At 39.2% G+C, this 24925-nt stretch overlaps 1 long non-coding RNA gene across 1 annotated transcript in view; it reads left to right on the top strand.

Moving 5' to 3' along the window:
• LOC119144386 overlaps positions 1-24478 on the top strand; it is a 52572-nt gene extending 28094 nt beyond the window's left edge. Inside the window, exon 3 of the long non-coding RNA XR_005103108.1 lies at positions 23162-24478. This is a non-coding gene — a long non-coding RNA (uncharacterized LOC119144386). The remainder of the gene's footprint in view (positions 1-23161) is intronic.
• Positions 24479-24925: the final 447 nt, after the last annotated feature.

Genomic DNA, 24925 nt, shown 5'->3' with positions numbered 1-24925 from the left:
GAATGACAAAATGTGTCTGTGTGCATGTGTTTGTACATAAACATGTATAAATATATATAAAAGAATTAACCCTCTGGAAAAAAAAAATAATGATTGCATTAGAGTGTTTTACTCCCACAGTGTTACCCAAGTAATCAGATGGTTCAGTAGCAATGATGAAATTTCTTTGAGCTCATCATTAGCCCTTCTCATCTGACATTCCTAGCAACTAACCCCCATGCCCTGAGACGGAGTCTCACAGTGGGTGACACAGAGACATCACCACCAGCCCTAAAGCTACTTCTGCCAAGGGCTTTGGAAGTGGCACGCCTGAGTTGGAACGTCACGGTGGTCAGGGCTCAGGATTCTGGCTCTTGTTGTCTACCTGCAGCACGACCTTTCAGCCGGGTGGTCCAGCTCCCCATACTGCCCACAGCTTTCTTGCCTGCGTCCGCCTTGCCCATTTAGACGGTGGGTTTGCTCCCGGGCGCACTCATGTTGCTGTACTGGCAGGGTATGCACGCTGCACTGTACTGTACCGGCCTCCTTCCTTGCAGGGCCTGCAGCTGGTAATGCAACATGAAGGGAGAACTCCTGGCACCTTTTTCTGAGCTATACTTTCATCTCCTGAATTATTTAGATTTAGCTTATATCCGTAAATGTGGGAACATCTACAATACAATGCAATAGAGAAGAGAGAAATGTGTTCACTGACACCTGAAGTTAATCTTTGCTGGGCAGCTAATACCTTCCAGCTAGTGCTGGTTAAATTGTGCACTTACCTGTGCAGTGAGATAGGGAGAGGTATATTGTTTATTCATACACGAAAAGACTTTGCTTGTTAGTTTTACAACTTGGGAAGCAGGCATTTAAGGGAGCTGCAACTAAACATTTATGAAGGACAGCACGTACTCTCCTCAAGTTCAGTTTGAGTGTGGTGGCAAGGTCTGGGGACAATAAGGAGAGGCATGTCTCTTGTCACAACAGCAACGTGAGTGCCATCAGCGACAGCAGCAGCTGTTCAGTCTCCTCTGTTTACTAATGTGCATGGCAGAGCCTCATCCAGTCCTTTAAAATGGCTGCTGCAATGCTTCCAAAGAAAGTACTGTCTAGGAGAGCTGTTCCTAATGTTTTACAAAAAATGCACTTGCTTAAAGGCTGGTAAATAAGAGGATTATGGATAGTGGGAAAATAATTGCTTTACCAGATTGTCATGAAGGTAAATGAACTGAATGCACAGACTATGAAGCACCTGAAATACAGATTCTGATTTTTTTCAGCTTGTGACCATTAATGTCAATAGGAAGTGAAGGCTCAAAACTAGCTCTGGGGCAGCAATGCTGATATAAATTACCTCTTTTTAGTAAAGAACACAATTAATGAAAAGTCATTCGCAGTTACTGTGTTGTTTTGTTAGTGAGCTTTCTATCCAACTAACAATTCTTCATTTATTTTCTGCTTTCAATTATCTTGTTAACTTGTGGTTTCCTTTTTTTTAATAGATATCCCTGTCTTCCCTAGCTAGGCTATTTGTAGTTTTTTAATGTCTCCCACTGCTCAATGCTTATATTGTTCCCCATAAAACTCTTAGAACAGAGTGCCTTTTTCTGTTTGGCTTTAACAGGGTTGAATGTCAATTGCAGTTTTTCCTCTGTTTCATAAATACATCCCATTTTATTAAAGGTTCCCGGCAACAGAGAGAAACCCAAGCCAAAGTTCTTGGTGGATGTTGCAGATTTTGCTTGCTTGGTTAACTATGATGAATTTACCATTCTAGACCATCATTGTCTATCTTAATGCACAAATAGATAAGATTAAAACAATGTACAATAACGTAATATGAAGGAAAAAATATTTCCTGACCATACAAAACCTAGCAACATTTCCAGATTTTAGTACTGCTGACCAGAAACATTTTGGTTTGGTGCAGATTTACTGCACTGTAGGGAAAGTTGTGTACTTGAACCTTGTACATTAAATGAACCATGATTGAGTTTAAACGTTCACATGAGATTAATGTATTAAAGGCATAAACAGCCACAAAGACACGACTGCTTTTATGTTTTTTATGTTTTTACTGACTTTGAATTTGACTGTCTTTTAGGGCACCCAAAATCATTAATGGGCATGTTTTTGCCACGAGGTGTGTTCTCAGCAAAATCACGTGAATGTGTAAGTAGGCCCAGATGGGGATGTAATCATTGATGACATCCAGAACATCCTTCTGATACCTGAGCCCATTGTCATTGAGCTACATAATAGACGGCAGAGAAGTGGTCCATAACAGTAGCAAATTGCATCCTGATACCGAAGTAGTACAGGGGGCTTTGGTTAGAATAGAAATGGAACTTACACTTTTGTCCAGTACTTCCTCTGAACCTATCATGTGCAATTTCTCCCTGGAGCTGAAGGAACAAAGTGCTTGTTCTTTGAGGGGTTTTGTTTGCCTTTTACTGAATGTTTTGAGGATAGCTAAGAGTTTGCAAATGTCTGGGATCTAGGTTTTATGAGCGACAACTAATTTTCTGGGGCAACCTTCTAGAAAAGGAAGAAAGCTAAGACATCTAACTGATGTTAAAATGATACATTTATACGTGTTATGTATATTTAATTGTGGCAGTAGGGACCTGGATTCAACCAGCAAATCACTGAGTTCTGTATTGGAAGGGTTTTCCTGAACCTTAAATTTTGTATATTTGTGTTGTTATTTCTGTGCCTTGCTTTTTGATAAGAAGTAGAATGAGAAACATAAGGAGATAGAGCCCAAGTAATTATCAATTACATCTTCAAATTAAACCTGGGATACCTGAAATTTTGTGGACAATTTACTGATACAGGAATAGAACTAAATCTCACCACCTAAAACTCACAGGAAAAAGCTATTCTCAGAACCTTACCATAAGCCATATCCTTGAGATTTGCATCTCTTTTCAAAAAAGATTCATATGACATTTGGAACATCTTTTAAGCTTTTGGAGTATTATCTGACATGAGAGTTGGAATGAGCCGAGAAGTAGGTGTCACGAATCTTTTCCCAGCCCTTGCACTGACTTGCTATGTAACCTTGAACAAGTGGATCAGGCAAACACTTTAGGAGCTCTCTCTGATCTTGTGTTCTTTGATTGTTGTTTGTTCACTTGTTCATCCAGACAATCTTTTGAGGTATAAGTTATTGAAGGATAGGAAAAGGAACCCACTGGTGTTTAACACCATTAGCAGCCCAACTGCATGTGACTTCAACCAGCATTATTTAAGAAATGCTGCATTTACAATATGCCTCATTTATGCCATCTCTAAAAGGGGGAAAATAATGTAGATAATAAACTGCTCATGGTTTGAAAATGAAAAAAAAAGTCACTACACAAAAGCAAAATATTATTTTATTTTAGGGTTTCTGACTGCAGTGTATAACTCGGGGAATCTTCACATTTTCATGAATGACAAATCTATCTTCTATTTTGCCTCCTACAAAAGGGAAAACTTTGGCATGCTCAAGTATGCCTTTAAGGCAATGCTGCCTTTGGGATCTTACATTAACATAATGATAAATGTGCTGTGTATTGCTTGAAAATGCTATGCGCCAACGTATCAGAATGTGTTTTCCCTGCACACCTCTCGATTAGCATTTTATTTACATATTGGCAGGAACAGGATTCTGAGAAAGACCTAAAGAATAAAGTATGCTTTAATATGGTCTTCTCTAAGGCCAAAGTATTAGTTCCAGGAGCAGTTATCTGCTGGCATGTCTTTCAGAGGTAGTGGGGGTAAGTTACACATTCTGAATTACTGAACCCATGTGTGCTTCAGCAAATAGTAGTAGTGGTGATACATTTTTCCATCTTACGCTACTGTTGAATTTATTGTATAATTCAGATTCAATGCACACCTTGGACAAAACCACTCCACCCCCGCCCCCGTTACCTGATCTGTCACAGGACAAAATATCTAACTTTGGTAGAATCTATCATTGGTTTCATCCTTTTTGGCTGCCAAGTAGTACAAAAATGTGGAAGAAAATAGTGGAAGCTTCTAACGTTACTAGTAATTTGTTGGGTTTTTGCTTAAGTCATAATATATTGATTATGCTTTTTGTTTTTAAATAATTTCCACAGCCTATCTTATCATCCTGCGTTTCCAGTATCTCACACTATTCAGAAGCTCCACATTCTAGATATCTATTTTAGCAGTGGCAAGTGTGACAAGATGTATACAGTAAAAAAACGACTGAAATGAGAGTTGTTATGCCTTCTATATAAATTAAAAATACTGTTGACATTGTAATTTATACTTATGCAGTGCTTATAAATCCTTGTTATTAGAAACCCTTCAGGCTAGGGACTGTATGAGTGCATCACAAAACCAATCTATCCTATTGAATTGAGTAAAAATAAATTTCAAGATGGAATGTACAGATATAAACAGATAAGAACCTGCAAAGAATGCATGGCCAAAATGATGATGAGAATCATACCACATTAATAGAATAAAAAATTTTGTAGTATGATAGAAAAAAAAGTGTTTATTTTCACATCTGAGGATAGATGTGAAAGAAACTAACAAAGTAGCCTTAGCTAAGGGAGATGGTATTTTCAGGAAGATGCTGTCCATGTAAAACATCCTTAACCAAACCTGGTAAAAAGAGCATTGTAGTACATGAGATGTGAAGTGATTAGAGAAAATGAGCCCATCAGACATTTACAGAAGCAAAAAAAGACTGTATCTGAGAACTGCTATTGCGGTTTAGGGACAAAGGGATCCTAAATTCTTCTCCGAAGCAAAGATAGCATGGATGCTGTGCCCAGAGATCCCAAAATGGAAAAGAGCACAGGAGGAAGAAGGGACATATTGATTATCATCTTGTGGAACAGGCACAGCAGAGCTTGAAGAAAAATATTAGATATTCCAGTTTGTTCTTTCTGAGTTTGAAAACAAGTAAAAAGGGGGTCAGGGGAACAAACTAAACTTGCAGTTTAGAGGAAAGACAGCTCAAGGATGGAGATAAAGTTTTCTGAACCATTTAGAGCAGAGCTGGTAATTAATTACTGTTTTCATTGACTTTTATAAATGGCTCTGAGCAAAGAGTTGGTTCAGGCTATGATAAATATTATTTTGAATGTTACAATATAATAAACAGTAAACTAATATCCCCTTAAGCAATGAATGTAAATACAGTTGTTGATCTTATATTTCTGGAGGTTATGTTATTTTAATCAGCTCTAGAGAGGACACTCTCTGGGAAGTGCCGCTCTGATGTTGAATGTTACTGGTTCCTACTGGTGACTGTGATGTCTGAAACGAGAGTAGTTTAGTTCAGAAAATCTGGAAACCTGCCAGATCCAGCTGAACTCAGTGGATCAGATTCTGCTGTTTTTACACATGAGCAGCTGTGTTGACTTCATTAGGGTCTCCTGTGTATAACGGAATACTTTCTTGTAATATGATTATATTGGGAAACTGGGATTCAGCTGTATCTAATTTATTATTGCATTAGGTATCAGTTTGCCTGCATCATACCTGTCAATAACATCTCAAAATAAAAAAAGTAATAACGTCTGGAAAGAAATAACTTTAGTAGACAACTGATGGCTTTGGAAAATGAAATAGATTAAACAGACAAAAGAAGTGGAAAAACTGATAAAAATGTCAAAGAACCAGGGCCAGATAGTGAGGCTTAACATCTCTGCTGCCCTCTCACTGATGGTCTGACTTAGCAGCACACTGAAGAATTTAAAATGCAGTAACAGCTGAAACGGGGTCATTACAAGACTGCAGGTTGGATTTTTCAAGCACAAGTTGAGCACTGTCCCCAGTCCTTGATGTCTTAACTTTGACCTTTAGTAGGTGCACAGTTGGGCCAGCCCTGGTATTTCTGAAATGACTCTCAGAAGCTGAAGCTGGGGTATAGGTTTCCAGCCTGAAGATGTGTTTTCTAGCTTGTATTGAACTTCTGTAGTTTTCATGCAAGCTTACTCTAGACAACCAGTCTATGTAGATGGACTCATCTAGCATCATTAGCATGACTGAGAACTCAACTTCAAGGAGTTCTTGTGAGACCTTTTTAAAATTGATTATTGTGCTGTTCAGAGGCTCTAGTTACACAGCAGTCATTAGTGACAACTGAGGCACTGAATAAAACAGACCTGTCAGATATCCTGCCTTTGAAAAGACAGATAAATTAGTCTGGGCAGAGTGCCATGCTAGTCTGGTTATATTACTTGCAGTACTTTAGCTCAAAGAGAGCTATCTCGGGTATCCCTTCACAAGAGGCTAGTGTGCTGTCTGGATGACCACCATGCAGACAAACAGATAATAACATTTTGAATTAGCTTTGCTCGCTCTCCTTCAGTTAAAGCATTCTGGTAACTCCAAATAATAGGCTAAAAGTGGCATCTTTTGCTTTATTTTGTTGGCTGTGCTCTGGGGGAGGCCATTGATGTTAACCTACTGCAGTGCAAATGGTGGGTGCCCTTTAACCTTTCCAGCTGGCACCACTATTACTCAGTCAGGGTCCTCCCGAGGTGCTCTCATTTGTCTTCTGGCCCTGGGGGCTAGTGCAAGTGCAGTCCTGTCTTTGGAATGTGGGCTGGGGGTTTGTGGCCCCAGCCTGTGTCAGCTAATGCAGAGCATGACATTGAGGGAAGAGAAGAAAGGGCAGAGTAGTCTTCCTGCTCTGTTTTTCTATGCCAGACTCCAGCTGGACCCAGAAAGGGGCCCTCACAGTTGACTTGATGTAAAACCTGTAGGGCGCATTTAGTCATCTTTCCAACGATGCTGTATCTCCAGGAATGCTATAAAAATGTTATCAACAGATTAGTCGTAGGTTTCTAATTTGACCAGAAAGTGTATGTATTCATTCACCCAGACTAAGATAACCAAGTGAAATACCTACTGCAAATGCAGTTTCTGAGAAATTGTTTTCCCTTCATTATATATTTTTCTCTCCCTCTACATCAAGATACAATCAAAATATTTCACAGTAATATCTTTATCTCCCCCCCCCCAAAAAAAAAAAAAAAAAAAAGGGTGAGTGAAAGAAGAATTAGAAAGAAGGACAGATTGTCTAGTAACCGGTATGGGCCGGTGGTTTGGATCAGCACAAGTTTGTATCAAGGCTGATAAATAACAGCTACTTTGTACAGGGCAGAACAACCCCAGAAGGAGAGACCTGCCTTCCTCACAGAAAAGCATTCAGTCAGGAGGATGGCCTTGAAAGCTTAGGCTCAATCAAGTAGTAAGAGGACTTGAAAATTAATTTCCCATTTCCTAAAGAAATGCTTTTCCTGTGCACCTGTTTGAGCTGGGTGAGGTCAAATTTGGAGCATTCTGATCAGTTGGCATTTTCTGACAATAATTAGCATGTTAGGAAATACCTCATTGAAGCTATAGGAAGCATGACAGAACATCATCTAGCAACCTTTTGCTCTTGATAAACATGTATAATGTTCATGGTACTGGAGGAGTAAATGGAGAAGTATAGGTAAAATTGATATTAGCCCTCTGTAGCTTGCTGGATCTCTGGTCAACCTCAGACTTAGCAAACTACATTTAAGGCATAAATTTGATTTTGCTGATAATCACTGAAGGGGCTTCTGGTAAACACTGATGTAACAGAATAAAACCAAGTTCAACTATATTTAAGCATCCTGTTTTTTTAGTTTAGAGCTACAGATGGGGAATTTTAGAAACCTGGGCAATTTTCACTTGGAGCCCTTGACCAAGTGCTCGTGTGGCTCCTTGGTGTGGATGGGAAGGAAGGGTGTTACAGAATACATGCAGGGCTACTGCAACCCCTCACAACCATGTTCACCCAGGAAGGAGCCAGAATTTAACTCAGCTAAAGTGAACTTTTTGTACCGCTCCTAATGACTCAGTGGAGACTTGTGAGACTCTTACCAAATGCTGCTAAATAAAATTTTCCACTTCAGCAGCTTATTCAACCAGAGGGAATTCTGTCTGCAGTACAATTGAAAGTATTCTTGCTCATAAAATAGAAATAATTGATTACCCTGCACTTGTGAAGGCATTGTTCTTCAACCTACCCAATGGTCTGTGCTTTGAATAATCATATTTTACTCTGCTTATCTTCCATGCTGTGTGGTTATCTGCAACAGCTCTTACTGGGAAATACTGTGTCACCATCACCTCACACAGTGAAGTTCAGCATAGTATTCCTGTTATTTCTATTGCCATTGTTCTTTTCAGCCTCAGGAAGGGTCTGACACCACTTTGCATTTGGTACTGCACAAACATCCTTTGAGCATTTCCATCACTACAGAAAGAACACCCTTTCCCTATCTGTCATTTGTAAAGTGACAGAGAAGTGTTTAAGTTCCCATATGTTAAAATGGCTCCTAAAGCATCATTGAGAAATGATGAGTGGAAAGCTTTGGTCAACAAAATCCCTATGGCCACCCAAAACTGAGTGGTTCCTTCATCTCTATTTATCTGATACTGTGCATAAATAGTTCATACAGCTAAAACAGCTGTGACCGCCTCTTGCTCTCTTCACATTAAGAAGTGGCAGACAACTTCTTACCTTCTCAGAGGCCTGCATTATGGTTAATATTTACATTACAGTAATACCTGGACTTTCAGGTCAATAAGGCAGTGCTGTCCAAAGCATGCAAACACTGGCAAAAATACAATACCCTACCCTGAAAATCCAGTATCCCGGGATGCGTGACATGCAGGAAACCGAAGTCAAATTCATTATACATCATATTTACAACTTTTCTAATCATTATAAATCCACAGAAAGTGTTGAAACTCCCCATCTGTGCTTCAAGATATTAGGCAGGGCCCAAGGATGCATCTGGAAGATGAGACTGCAGTGGCAACTGCAGGGAGATTGCAGGCTGGAGGGTAGGTGTGAACAGCCAGGAGCTGTGTGCTGAGATGCTTGGAGAGAGCTTTGGTCAGGTGGAAGCCAGGGCAACAGCTGCCCTCCTGAAGCACAGGGCTCAAGGGGGAGCCAGCACTGCCTGCAGCCTTGGGCACTGCAGTGTGGTGGGGGCCAAGCCACAGCCCACATCCCCACTCCCGGCAGGCCTGCTAGCTCTTGGCGTCACATCCAAAACAGCATCACCTTAAAGGCTGTGCTGGTGGGTTTTAGCTGAGACCAATGTCTTCAGCAGCTGCAGAGGGTGGCTGGTGATTGTGGTTGTTCTCTGCATTCAGCATATTCCTGGCAGACTTTACAGACAATACAGAGGTGAATGTGGCCTGGAAAGGCTCAGCCTTGCTCAGTGTACTCGGATAAGAATTCAGATCTGAAGAGCTTATCCAAAAGGAAGCCTCAGCGCTCCAGTGGCTAGCCTCTGTCCAATAATAGACATGTATTTTTTTCTTTTCAGTTTGTCTTCAAATAATGTGTTGTTCTTACAGAAAGGATTTCAGCACTAAGACAAAAGTGATTCAGATATCCCAGCCTGATACTCTCCCTTCTGAAAGGAAGCTTTCTTTGCTAGGGAGGCAGTTGTCTAAGGCAGGTACACAGCAAAAATGCTGCTAGCTCTGCAATTCAGTCTGAGGCACAGTCACACACTCAACAATAGGTGGTTTAGCAAGTGCATGAAATTACAGATGTATGTGCTAGGTTTGTACAGAAATTGGCAGAAGCTGCACTGAACAAGATAGAACAAAATGCAAGGTAAGAGATTAAAAAGCCTTAATGTACAAGGGTCCTATTTCATGCCATTTTTATGCTGGTGTTACATATTGTGCTGGATGGTGTTACATGTTATGCTGGATGCCACACAGTGTGTCTAAATGTTATCTACCCTGTAACTTTAAATAATAGTTCAGTGCAAATCTCAAAAATGTTAGGCTAGTCAAGGGCCTTTTAGTAGTTCTTGATTTGTGCTCTCCCAGCAATTCTCTTTTTGCCTCTTAGTAGCAAAAACTTTCTGCCTAAGAGGAATGGCAGTGATTTCTAACTGGCAAAAATTGTAAGCTTTGTTGTAAATGAAGCATGGGATACACTGTCAACAGAAGCTGTCCAGACCATAATGAGAGCATTTAAATATTTCATGATTTTTTCCAATGTTCTATCAGAGATTGAACACTGGAATGAGTCTTAAGTGAGAGTAACTTACCAGATGAAGAGCATAATGAATGTCTTTCATAAAAATGAATATTTAAACAGTGTAGTTAGTTGTATTATAATTGTTCAACCTCCATGCAATCATGATGTTTCACTATACTTTCCTCCAGTATAATTCTAATCTGAATATTATATACATAAACTGTACTGAATAGGAATAAGAACGCATCAGGCATGGAATCATCTCTTAGAAACGCACCCTTTGGTCAGCTGGGATGGTTAATCCAGCCTCATTCTGTGGATACTGAATGTGTGCGTGTGAATACAATTTGATCTAATACAATAACATATATGTATTTTAATCCCAAATCCAGAGAAATCGGCAGTAAAACTCCTATTGCCTTCAGTGGAGATTGCCTCTTATGCCCCCCAAGACATTTTAAAAGAATGCTGACTCTTTTGAGAGTTTAATATTGCTATTAGCTTACCTTGGGTTGAATATTTTAACATAGACATTATTTTGCATGCTAAATCAACATAGCAGCTTAATCTGCTCTTAAAACTGTTAAACCAAATTTCCAAGAGGGAAACGATCAGTAGGCTGCTCCAGCATGGGCCTGCACGTGCATGTTCCTTCATTCCCCTGCATCATTTCACTAAAGGAAAAAAAAATAATTTAGTAGACATTAGCTGACTGCTGCTCTGCAGGTCCATACACACACACACACTTACAGGAAGCCTATTGCAGGCAACAGAAATACAGCTCCAAATTTCAGTGAGGCTTGACTGGAGAACTAAATCAGTATGTAAGGTCATCTGGGAACCTTTAGCAGCAAATTTAGTTACCAAATCTTTCTTTATAAGTACCAGCTACTTTCCCATTCAGCAGAACTTTTGCAGTCTTTTGTTAAACTAGCAGCATATTTAGCCTTCTGAAGTATCTTATTAACTGGGTTTTGAGCACCATCTTTTTTAACAGTTTTTGCAGTTACAGGTCAAACGTGGTATAAAGTTGTAAGACAGCTCTGAAATCTGTCTGTGCATATTAGGTGTGAATCATCTCTGTGTGTATGAAGGATACCAATGTGGGAAATATTCCTATTCAGTGCGGATGGCCAAATAAGTGAGAATAGAAGAACTGTGCTGAGAAACTGTTTTTCTGACCACCAGAAAAAATACAATGGCACAGTAGCTTTGGGCTCCTCCCTCCCCAGAAGGGAACAATCATCACCATTATTGAGTGTATCATGAGATTTAACATTTTGAGTGCAGAAATGCACTGGATACTATATTTGTCCGCTGTTAGTCAGCAAGGCATATTGAGGGAGAATGGGATGAAGAAAGCAGAATGAGGTGTTTTTTTTTTATGAAGACAGTGTTTCAGCTTCAATTCATTCACATGGAATAACCTAAGCAAGTTTTTGGAAGGAAGTTAGAGCAGGATTTTGCTGGTTTGGAGCTAGTTAGTTTTAAACTGAATCTATTGCACTTGATCCACGTTCACTAGAAGCATGCTGCATATAATTGAAAACTTTTATATTTGCCTCTCTACATTTTCAAGATTTCAATGTAATTTAAAGGATTACAGTTTTGTTCTGGATTAGCACATGGATTTCTTTTTTTGGTGAACACAGTAGTAGATGGGGATATGAACACACAAGTGGAACATTTAAATTAACTGAAACACATCTGATAATATGTAAGCCAGTTAGTTAAGACAAAAAAAACCCCAAACCCTCAAGTCTATCAGTTTAGGCTTTTCTTATTAGAAAATTTTTATTGCAGTGAAATCTCTGCAAGCACTAATCCCTAGTACATGGCATTTTATTTCATTTAATTGATTTTCTTTATTGCAGCCAAGTTGATAAAAGATTGAAAATCATCCATTGTACATGTGTAAATACCTTACAAATCCTCTTTAGTATGCACACCAATTAGCTTATTAACCAATTCAGTCTACAAAAATCACACTTTGAGATGCAATTCCCCCTATTTGCATAACAAACAATCACCTCAACCCGTGCACTAAAAGAAGGGGCAAGATTATTAGTACATCTGTCTACATCTAATAGTGCTCCCACTGCCACGGTTATGTGTTGGTTGGTTTGGTTATTCATGACTGACTGGTACAGCAGTGCCATTGCTGTAACACGGCATGAAAGAAATCAGCAAAATCTAGGTCTCAATAAAGCTTTTTCCATTTTTGTCTCTTAACTAATGATTTGCCGAGGCTCTTCCCATGTTGACAATGGTATTGCATTGAACAAGGCAGCACCATAAAACGTGCAGGCCCCTACAAGGCAAGAGTAACATTCCATAAAGTCATCCTTATGAAATATTTTTTGGCTTCTCCATAAATTTCATGATGTGCTCCTGCAAAGCATTCAGAGCCTTTCAGCTCCCTGTGGCTCCAGCAAAAGATGAGAATTTCTCAGCTCTTGGAAGGTTTATGCTTATGTGGACCCTGCAGTCAGGGAACTCCTCTGCTTCACTAGTGCAGTTAATTGCCCCCAGACATAGCATTTACTCTCTGCTATGAATACAGTCCCTTAAATGCACTTGACAGCAGGCGGCGTGGAAAGCCTTTCTTCCTCCTATGCATTAAAAGTGACTGAGTGAGTAACACATGAGTGGAAGAATGAGGCATTACCATGTATGAACAGTGAGTAGATATATAGCAAAAAGCAAGAGTGAATTTTGGGGCAGATTAAAAGAGATGTGTCATGAAGATAAGTAATGCTAAGAGAGAGATGGAAAGTACGTAATAGAACTTCCTTAAAAGGGAAAAATCAAGGGAATCTGAAGTACATGACCAAAAGAGCTAACATGATAAAAAAATTAACATCTACAATGAGCCAGGGGACATTAAACAGGCAGCTAGAGAACTCTTTATAGGTAGAACACCTAGCATGAAGAATAGTAGTAGCAATTATAACATGAATTTATGATTGATTTATGAAGTTGTAGATATTCTTCTGCTAGTAAGGCATTTGATTGGACCCTTATCTTGTAAAGGCAAATATTCACAATCTTAGCCAAGGACTTTCTTGCACTGCTTTCTCCTATTTGTGGTAGATGTTGTTTCACATCTAGCTGTAGCACTTCTGACAGCCTGAAAGCACGCTAAATAAATAAAATACTTATTTTAAGATATGGCAATTACTTATCTGCTTGAGCAGATCAAGTTATAAGTCACTGGATAGTAGAAACAGATTCTTGTTGGATTCAGATTTAACACTGCAAATCCGATTCTTCCATCTGAATTCTTACAGGATGTAATTTTAGATGTAAAATAAATACTTTTACCTCCCCAAGTCCTTCAGCTCATGTTTCACTAAACAGTTCTTACTGTCTGGTCATATTAACAATAAGTTTTATAGCCACCTTTTCCAGTAAGATTTTATTTTCAGGTCAAACTATCTTTTTCCATGGAATAATGAAGATTTAAACCTCATTATGTAACACAGGTCTTAATTTATATTTACTCTTTCTACATGTTTTATTTTTATAGATGTTTGGACTTAATATTACATTGAGTCAAAACCTCAGCAAGTGTAAACTGCTTTAGGTATGAGAAAGCTAAGGTGGTGAATCTATTTACACCAGTTAAGGATCGGGCTTTTATTTCTGTCTTTTAACATCACTGACTTCACAAGTGTACATCAGCTGACACACACACATGCAAACAAATGGTTCCTATGCTTTCACAGTGCAAGGCTAATGTGCTTTTACAGAATCATTCTCAAGAATTACACACATATAGCTGTTGCTGATTACTTTTTCCTTTTAATTTTGGATTTACTCAGACCTGTCCCTGCTCCTGTTTGAAGTCTTTTCTATCTACAGGACTAGCAACATCATAGCATGAGGCAGAGCTTTACAAACAAATAAATAATAATTAAAAAATACACCGAGAGCCTGCATGTACACAAATTCCAAAACAATAATTCATTGATAGGGACTCTGTTTATTTTGACAGCCATATATATTAGCATTTGGGGAGAAGGAGTTTAAGTTTCAACAGATGCCTTGAAAAGTGGGGAGACGGGGGGATTATTTGAATTTGAAGAAAAGCAACAGGCCACTGTTGTTATGAATGGCCATCAGAGTGATTTATTACAAACTAAGCTGCAAGGTACAAATAAACTTAGTGTTACAAGAGACGGAGATACCAGAGAAACACTTACCTTGGCGTCAGAGATACCTCCCTAGACCACCCTCAACAGCTTGTCCAAGCACACCCCCAGACTTACAACAGGGCAATGTCAGGCAGCAGCATCCCTGTTCATCTGGGTACAAAGCAGTGTACAGTCTGTATTCATGCTGTGCTTAATACCCTTTCACACACATACTCACGCAGTTACGTGGTAACCTGAATTACATGGTACACCTGAGCTAGCTGACATCAGAAAAGGTTTTCAAGTGCAACCCTACAGTACAGGTAGTATCATTCCTTTAATTCCAAAAGCAGTTCAAAGGATTAAAGACAAAGGGTTGCCTTCCTGTGGCCTGAGAAACAGGATTCATTAATTTTATGTTTGATGCTTGAAACCCAAAGTGATGCAAGGGGTCTGATGCAAAGCGTATACTGTATTATGACTATGTTATCTTAGCCTGAGTGACAAGGTAATATCCACACACAGGTGAGGTTTCTGGACAAATACACCTACAGTACGCTCTGACCATTAAACTGAGTTTTTGCAGGTTTGGTCATATGATGAATCTCACTGTGATTTTTCTTATGGCCCCATCAGACAGAGAAAACAGGATCATGTCTGTATTGCATCTGTATAAATCATTTTAAACCAGCTTTATTAAGACTGCAGTACTATAACTTCTCAATTTTTTGCCTGCTGTCACCTAATAATACCAGTTTCCATAGCTCATAAATTCAAAACGACAAACTACTTCTAAACTTTTAGAAGATAAAAGTAGAGAAACAAGCACAAAGCCTGGCACTTATTTCCCTTATTTCCCCCTAATATTTGTTGACTGGGTTTAAAAAAAAAAAAAAAAAAAGATAAAAGGATTTCCTTAAGAATGAACTTCAGTTTACAATTCAGGAAGATAGAGTCAGTCATGTAAGTTTAAAAACACAGCCTGCTATACTGCTGTGTGTACGAATCAGCGTAGCCCTTGATGCCACCTTTTGGAAGCCCACTGTGTGCATGTTTCAGAGCCCAGGACCCCGCTGCTGACACAGATCCACTCCCATCTACAGAGTCAGCTGCTGGATTTTGTCTTTTTTTTTTACTTCCCAAAATAAAACAAATGTCCGGCACAATCCTACCAAGGAGCATCATTGCTAATGTGTAGACAGCGCTTGCCTAATTACCTGTCACCACTTCTACATGTTTGGGTTTTTTTCCTGCTCATATGGGAGAATAATTCACTGCAGTTTTGGTGGTACAGGACCACGCGCTGGAATGAAACCCTCTCTCTTGAGTCATTCAGGCTGGTTGCTGAATAGACATCAGAAGGCAACATCATTTGGAGATTTCTTACCTGCAAGAGATTGCTACTTGCAACCCTTTTTATGCCATTATCCACCTCCTGTGCCATCTGGCCCCTGTTGCAGAATACCTGCAGACGTATTAATAAACCAGTCTAATAGAGCTGTACATATTAAATATACAGCAGAAGCAGCTGGTTGGCGTTTGTTGTGAATTTTCTATTTTTCCCTAATTTTTCAGCCACCATAATTTAAAGTCCTAAGCTAGCTCCTTCAAGGAAAAGAACATGGAGGGGTTCTTTTCCTCATCTAACCACAAAAGAAAATAATTAATCTTTCACAAAAGAAAGCTGTAATTGAAAAGGAAGTTGTAATCAGCATAAATGTCATTTTCCTCTTTGGAGTGGAAACTTCAGGTTTAGCCCTTGAACAGCATTGTCAGTTCATCTTATTATAATATACCCCCCTGACAGCTCTCATATTAATTGCTCCAGATTGCCTGCAGTGTGCTCATTTGTTTGTTTGTTTTCTCTTAACTAAGAACAATTTGAATGACTTTCAGAAAACTTTACTTCCTTTCAGATACAAGTGGAGTCAGAGGGAAAAAAACCCCATACCTTAAATGACTTTAAATTTTACACTAATTTAATGTAATAACATAATACTACATTAATTTTAATGATCAAACTAGTGCTCTTTGGGATAATGCTTATGAATTTCTCAAAGTGGGCCTACAGACTGAAAGCCATGTAAACCAACATATATGAAAATCTGGCTGTACACAAATAAATAGAATGAACATCATTTTTCCTATAGATTTGTTAAAATCTATTGCAGTTTTGAATTTTCCCACTGTTTAGATGGGTGGCTTCAAGCTCAGACCATTTCTATATAAAAATTAAGGAAAACTAACAGTTTCAGGTAGTTTATGACATTTTAAACTGAGATTAACAAAAGATGTTTAAGGGATTCTTTAAAATCAATTTAATACATTCTTTTTTAAGCCCCTGACTTCATCAACCTCTTCTGAAATGTGAGCCTTTATATGCTTAGGTGAATTAGTTGTCACGAAATTCTGTTCCAAGTGAAGTTACTATCTTCTGTTAAAAAAATTAAAGCTCATGCATAGATTTTTTTTCCTGTTTATTTTACTTCATAATTACTGCCTTGAAGGTTAATGTCTAATAAATTGTCCTTTTTACACATATTTTATAACTCAAACAACAAATTGTGGACTACCGGGTGTCATAGCACTTCAAAAAGAAAGCTTCCTGTTCTTTCTTCTCTATCAGTGATGTCCCTAATCCTTGTTCCAAATCTGTTTCCAAAGTGCTTTCTCACCACCAACTGCAACCTGCTAGTAAGGGCATATAACTGTGCCTATGGATCAGCACCATCCTGCACAGCTGTCTGGGTTGGCCAGTCCAAGAATTCAACCACATCCTCACATGGGAGACCTTTGCCAGACTGCCAGCTCCACAGCTGCATGAGAAGGCTCAGGAACTGTCATTAAGAACCAAAATGCTATCTTTAGGGTGCAACTGAAAAATATCTGGGAGGAAAAATAAAAGCACCCAACCAACACACACACACACAACCCCCTCAAGCTATTTTTTTTTCACCTTGACTGAATAGCTGTTTCAACTTATCTCACCTGGTATCTACTGAACTAATTATGCCAGCATTCAAAACACAATTTAAAGATTAATAAAGAAGTGCATATATGGGATAAAAAAAAAAAAAGTGAATTGCTAACATCACCAATTAAAGTCTGAAAAGCTGAAACCTGAGTAAGTCAGCTGGGGTAGGGTGGGGTAGGAGATAAAAAAGCTATCTGCGGCAAATTAAAAAAAAAAAAAAAAAAAAAAAAAAAGCCTCTAAATGAAAGCTAAAATGCTACCTGGGGCAGGTAGCAAATATTTGAAGGTATTTAAAGCAAACAACATTAAACCTTCCTCAGCTTCCTTTATAAACTCAGCTGCACTTCTTAAAGCTCACAGAACACGATGTTGCAGTTTTAAAGAATACATGCAGAAGTCTCTTTACTGGCAAAGATATTAGGAAAAAAATTAACTACACAGATTCAACCACTTAACTTTTGACTAATACTCATGAAAGATCACAAGGAACTGGTAGATGAGTTGTGGAGTAAATAGTAATAATTCTACATATTCAAGGATAACCATGTTTATCAAAGCCATTGGCGTTCAGGCTTTGAACATTACTCTGAAATTCTCAGAGATAAGAACAGCAGCTGCCCCGAGAACCCCAAGTACCTCAAAGATGTCCTGTTTTGCTCCCTAACCTCAGTAGCTCATTTCTGAACTCCTTTGTGTCTTTTTCAAGTACCTTTATGTGGTGTACAAGGCACGGACTTTGCAAGAATTCTGAAGCAAAGACCTTTACTATTCGGTAGCCACAGCTTCTGTAAATTTACACTCTGTACACGCGCTGCCAAAAGCTTACCATTAGTCAAACTCTAGCGTCCACACTATTTTCCCATCCTCCAGAGGCCAGACCACACTCTTTGTCTCTGCTTCTTCCAGGTTTTCTCCCACACTCCCTCAAAGTTATTTAACCACTTTGCTGCAGGATCACAGCTGTACATCGTCAAAGCAAGGCCACAGCTGCACATTATCAACGTCAAACAAACCACTGTCTTGGTCCCCCTACACCTTTAAGTTTTATTAATCTGAACGCTGCACTGTAATCATCAGAAGCAACACACAGCAAAGCATATGTGTGGTCTCTTTTGATTTTAGATGTAATGCAGGACAGGAAACCCTGTTACCTACCCATCACTCCATGCTCCTCTGAAAACATGTGCTAGTCCAATCTGTCAGTTTTCTGAAAACCTTTCTACCCCTTCCTCTTTCCTGTGTGCATACCGGTTTCCCCAGAAAAATGTGCTCAGCATGGGTCCCATTACTCATATATATTTTGTCTTCTTTGTCTATTGAGTTCAAATTGCTAAAAGCCATCCTTGTAATTGTTCAGATTTATGCTCACCCAAGCCTCATCTCCATCTGTTTCAGTGATAGCACTTGAGAGGGTCACGTTGGATGTGAACTGTAGTCCTAGAGGTGGAAAAACAACTCTACACATTAAATGTATTGTCATCTTCTCCCCAATGCAGTGGGCAAAAGAATATAAACCAGAATAACTTCTGAGCAAGACAACTGTAAAAAGTCTTCACTAGAGAGACACAGAAGCCTGTTTGGTGGATGAATTGCACTTCTGATATTTTTCAATAATGTACATGGCCAGCTAGCTTACTTGCTTCTCAAGGGAGAAAAGCACTTCAAACACACTTCTGAAGTACAAGGATGTGGCGAAAAAGAAAAACCTATAGTATAATTCATATGCATATTAAAAAGACATGAATGACATAAAGGACTACTTCTCTGAGAGAGATACAGAACATACATTTATCCAAACTATACAGTTACTACAAACTTTATTTTTCTCAGTGTAAACCATTATAGAATAGTCTGCACAGTGCTGGGAAAAAAATGCGGCACCCTCCTTTCTTCTAACAATTCTCTATAAATGCATTAGGCTTAGCTTCTATTTCATCCAGACTTTTCATATGTATTTCCTTCTGTACTGTGAGAAGCAGCCATGGATGGATATTGATGGGAGGATATCCTCCACTGTATGCAAATGCTCCTCCCATACTGCATGAATCAATGTGCCCTTAAGCACTCCTTGCTAATGAAATACAAACTTTTTGTCTACCAGTCAGTGTAGGAAAGCATTATTGCCTCTAATTTGTAGGGAGAAATGGTGGTGCTCCGAGAGGACATGTGATTTATCCAGGGTCATCAACTAACCAAGGGCTGAGCCTCAGAGAGAAAGACAGTGCCCTTCTGCCCCTGGGCTATCAGACATGGGCCTCTCCATCACAGCTGCCCCAGTCAAGAAGTGTTACTGAGAAAGGGAAAAGTAAAAGGTCACTGGGTAGGACAAAAAAATCAATGCCTTCTCAGCTCTCACAACTAGAGAACTATTGGATTCCCACCATCCCACACCCCCCTGCAAGTATGACTTACATGCATTTGAACTCATTAAAGGTAATAGAGTTAAGCCAATTTGTTGTCCAAATAATACTTCAGTAACAGTGTCCTAAAAATGAAAATGCATTCTGTGACTCCAGTGCAACTTTGGAAACCAGCCCAAAGTGATTTATTCCTCCCTAGCTGTGCTGCTAGAGGTTGCAAACACTTTGCAGAGCAACCTTTGTGTTCTTAACAATGAAGAACATGAACTGACAGACCATTTGTGGTTCTTGCAAGGTCATCCTGGTTAATCATGACCAATCAGTGGTGGGATGGGGCACATTGAGCAAGTGGCTTCTTAATGTGACACGTTCCAGTAGTATTTAATAGCTAGTTGAAGTGGGTATCATTAGTATTTCCTGGATCAATCTTCCTTTCTAGTGGACATTGCATTTTAAAAGTATGTTACTGTGAAATGTTTCAAGGAAGATAAGCAGTGTAATTAAGCATCACATTATAAGTGAAATACAATTTACATTTCTTTTAAGAAATGTACTGCTATCAGTTCGGTCACCGATTCAAATCTTCTAAAAACTGTAAATGTTTATCAAAATAATAAGTTCGTTGTGATATACTATTTTTGCTCAACTGCCTCAAAGGACTTTAACATGGAAGGCAAAGATCCCCCTCTCCAGTTATGAAATCTGAGAAACTTAAAAGATAGTGACTTCCCCATGATCACACCCTTCCAAGCTGAAAGAAATCTTGGAGTCTAAAGAAGTGGCTTAGTTTCTTAGTCTGAAGATTATGAACTCCCCCCCCCGCCCCTTCTGGAGATCCTGACACAGCTTAAAAGTCCTTCAAAGCCCTTGAAAGTCATGGCCAAAACCAGTGTTACTTGTAACTTAGAGACACTAGAGTGCAGTTTTTGAACTTCTTGCCAGAAGCAAATATAAATTTTGAAATGTGGATTGTTATTAAGGGACCGTCTCTCACATAACCATATGTTACACAGTCCTTGCTTTTCTGCTGATAAGGAACACTTAAGGGTTTTTTTCTCCCTTTTTCTCCATACCACTATGAAAAGTTGAGCTCTGCAGAACAGAAGCACAGATGCAAACCCCTTTTACATGATCACAAATTCAGCCCGGGCTTTCTAAATCAGGTCTGTGGCAAGAGGAGTCTGGCTTTGAATCATGGTCTGAACATAACACAGCTCTTTGGAGAAATATTATTGCCTCTGACCCTGAAACCTAACCTTCACTTGATTCACATCACGTGAAATTCAAGACCAACAAAACATAATGTAGCATATCCTGAATAATCTTTAACTTTAATTAACTGCTTGCCTGTCTTAATTTTCATTGTTCTCCTTCATAGGAAGAGTGTAAACAGTCAGTGCAATCTCACCCTGACATTAGATAGACTGAATTTCTGTCCTACACGTAATTTTTTTTAAAATGCATTTCACTGTTTTTTCTTCTGAAACAGACATAAATAGCACCACTGTAGCACAGTCCATTCCAATTGACATATGATGATAGGAATATCAGAAGTTACTCCTGTGTTTAGCCATAATCCTGATAATATTGATCAGAAAAAAATCTAGTAACATTTAAAATTGATTTTAAGACACTTACAGGTTCAAATGCTTCTGAAATTTTGAGAAAACACAGAGCTGCACTGGATTTAGGCATTCCACCTTGTGCGCAGCACTAAGGTTAACATTCCCCACCAGCAGTGCCATACAGCATAAAATCCTAAACAGAGATGCTATTAGGCCATTTACACAATGGTTTTCTTTGGTAACACTTTCAGATACATGGCTGAAAAGTACATTGATGCCAGAAGTAGATTTTCTTTATCATTGAGTAAATACAGACCAATATATGTGCCTTAGCTCACTTAGACTTGTGTTCAAATGTTGCATAGCTGTGTTATGCCATAATCCATCAGAGTTACCTGTCTCTGAAGCAGCAGTTACCAATTCAAGTTTCAAAATGTTCTTGCGCTGAAAGTCACTCACAGTTAGCATTGCAGCTAAAGAGGTACCTGCATATTTCTTTGTTACTGTGCTTCAGGACATGAAAGACCACCAAACTATTGTAGAAAAAACAAATCCTGAAATATATACAGTTATTTTTGTTTTGTTTCTGTATGAACATCTGATATGTTAGCAGTGAACATCTTAAAAAAGGCTTCTTTTCCTCATCAGTCTCATTGGAAATGAAACACAGTGAGAAGGATGAATGATCATGTGTGTACGTCTGCATGTATGTTAGCGGAAAGGCAGGGGGTGGGTAATGGGTAAGAAAGGGGTTGAAAACAGAAAGGACATGGCTTGTCTCCTATTCTTTGATTTGAGCCTTGTTCATCCAATGGATCAGTGGTCCACAGCAAGCAGCCACAGCCGGCACTGTTTGGCAGCATGCGTTCTGCAGGCGCTGGCTCAGCAGGGCTTCTGAACCACTAGCCTTTGTCTAGTCACTCACTCTGTGGTCTTAACACCTACTGTCACTCATTCCCCTTTCTCTTATTTAAATAAGTGTTTTTATTACAGATACAAGCATAATTATAAATATATATTCTGTCATACAGGGAAAGAAACCAGCAGGACTGAACTCATCCTTGATGGAAATCTGCTTACTTCAAAGCACCGAGTCCCCTAGACACACACAAATAAAAGAGATCAGGCCTATCTGTCCTTCATAAGTTCATCCAGTTGACTGGAAAAATCCCATAGTCTAAAACAGAGGTCTTCCTTAACTCCCCTACAAGTTATTGTCTGATCCACAACAGTGGCAAACAGAGAGAAAAACCCCAGACTTTGGGCAAGTCTGGAGAATACCACTTTACAATCGGTTTTCACTTTGAAAGGGAATTACTAACCTAACCAGAAGCAGCCAATTTTCAGTGCCACTTACATTTTGGATTCAGTAAAGTGACAGAAATTATAAATGCAAAGCACAACTCGTCCCTGAGATGCTGTGAGTGCTTTGTAGAGCCAGAGAGCAAAGGAAATGTAGGCTTGCAACAAAAATCACCCTTATGCCTCTTCTTATGCTTGGTCACAGAAGGTAAAGCGCAAGAGGACAAGAGGAACTATACTTCAGGAAAGAGAAAAGAAATGATGCTTACTTATTTAAGTCTCTTACACTCACATAATAAACAAGGTTAGCATTCAGGGTTACTGCACGGCAGTAAGCGACGGCAAAAGATACATAGCAATGGAGAATTAGTCAGACCCAGCAGCAGTGGATGATTTAACTGATGCAGGAACCAGTAAAACAGACTGAGGGGAGGAAGCCACATCCCTGGGCTTCCAGCTATTCAGAGTTGTCCCCAGCACAAGGCTGGCAGCCACAGCAGGTACTCAAAGATGCAGATCTGCTTCAGTATCTACGCTAGACTGCTGTAAAGACATGCAACTACAGGGATGCTGGTGTGAATTACTTACAGTGCTTGGGTTTGGGGTGTTTTTTTTCCTTATCAGCATTTAGGCAACAAGATTAAAACCACAGAATGAGCTAAAGACAGCCCTGGCCTGTGAATAGGCTTGTCCTGATATGTTTCTGCAAAGTATCGAATGATCTCACCAGCCTAACCTTGTTTAGTCTACATAGATAAGTATGCCTGTTAGAAGAGACAAATCCTAAAATATGCCTGTTCTATTCTCTTTTTTGTTCCTAGATATTTTGAATTGTGCTCACACCACTTCCTTCAACCTTTGACCCTGCTACTCCAAGAGCTCCTATAAACACAATTTTACCCTTGGAACACAACAGCCCTGCAGCAAGTAGCACATCCCTCTCCCTAAGTCCCCAGATAGAAGAAAATATGAAAGGATCTATTAAACCTGAAAGTAGAATATCATTTTGTTAAGAAATACTAATATGTAGTATTATGGCAGTAGCTTGATTCCTTAGCCATTGGTGAGACACAGGACTCGGTCACACGGATAACCATAGCCCTTCTGTCCTCCTCACCTCCTCACTATTGACACCCCCTGATCGGAGTGAAGCAGAGAGGGAGACACAGAGACCGGGAGACACAGAGACCTTTGTGGCAATTTGCCTTACCTAAGCTCTCAGATACTTTGTGGAGGTAACTTCCTTACCCCTCTCTCCCAGCTATGAAGTAATCACAGACCAACAAGGCCTTAGAGCAGAGCACTGGGTTGGTGCCTAATGGCCAGAAGGATAAAAGTCAGCCATGTAAAACTTTTTGAAGTTCAAATTAGTTTTTCATTTGACTGCTTTAATCCTAGCTTTTGCTATAGACCTCAAGTTTCTACTATTTTTCACTAGAAAGTCTCAACTTCATAATCATCACAACTGAGCTGAAAGGTGGACAATAGCAGATAAAATTGAGGATAAGAATAAGATCTTATTGCTGGGCATAAGAAAATATTTCAAAGAATTTGGATTCAAAGTGTCTCATCATAGACAGTGAATACCAACCACTTATTATTTCAGTTTGTGCCTATTTAGATTCCTGAAGCTAAATTCTCACATGGCAGCCTTTATGAATTATGATTTCTATCTCCAGTTGGCAAGGGACTCCTATCTGATGAATAATAACATGGCTTCAGTTATTCATTCCTTGATCATCGCTCAGTTGGACTACAACCATACAATATATCCTTAGCAACACAAACTACTTCAAGCACATCAAGCTTGTCTTCTGCTTATGGCAGGCTATAAAATTGTGAATCATTATATCTTGATCTTTAGCTACAATCAATATATAATAACATTACATATATATATATCCTGCACAAAGCATTAAAAAAAAAACCAACCCTTAAACCTTCCTGTAAGACACTCAACTACCCATGCTTTTCCTCTGAGACAAAGCATCCTGTAACAAGGTGTTTAGCCATGTTTCTTTATACTGTGCTTTTCTACTCAAGTATCAAGGACATAAGAAGAAATCCAGATTTCCTCTCTGCATTCTACAGTACAAGACCGATGAAGACTCAAGGGATTAAAAAATGTACAGGACTAATAAAGGTTTGCACCTACAGCCTGTAGGCTGAGGTAGAAACCAGAGAGTCTTTTTTTTTTTTTTTTTTTTTAATATTAAACATACAAGACTTGGGTCCTTCGTTCCCTCAGATAATGTATGTGGATGGACTTACTCATGCAAACACCTCTCCTTTGCAGAGGTAAGAACGCAAGGAGAAGCAGGGTCCCAATGGAGGCTTTTCTTTTGTTCAGAAACAGGCAGTATTACTGCCACTGTGCAGCTACTGCAAATACATCACTTGTGATGAGCCAAGGGAACAATTTCCATAGTTTTGCACCAAGAAGGTCTCAGCATGGCATTGAATTTGGAATATATACATGACTTATCAAAAAAGTCCATCAGCAATCACTGATGATCGTTTCTGAATAAGACATTTTCAATATACCTGCAGGACAATTCACTGTGGCTACACAGAGCCGTACAGCC

This window comes from Falco rusticolus, chromosome 1, assembly GCF_015220075.1.
Source record: "Falco rusticolus isolate bFalRus1 chromosome 1, bFalRus1.pri, whole genome shotgun sequence".
NCBI classification, from domain to species: Eukaryota; Metazoa; Chordata; class Aves; order Falconiformes; family Falconidae; genus Falco; species Falco rusticolus.
Note: the sequence above shows the minus strand (reverse complement) of the source record. Positions and strands in the feature narration are given on the sequence as shown.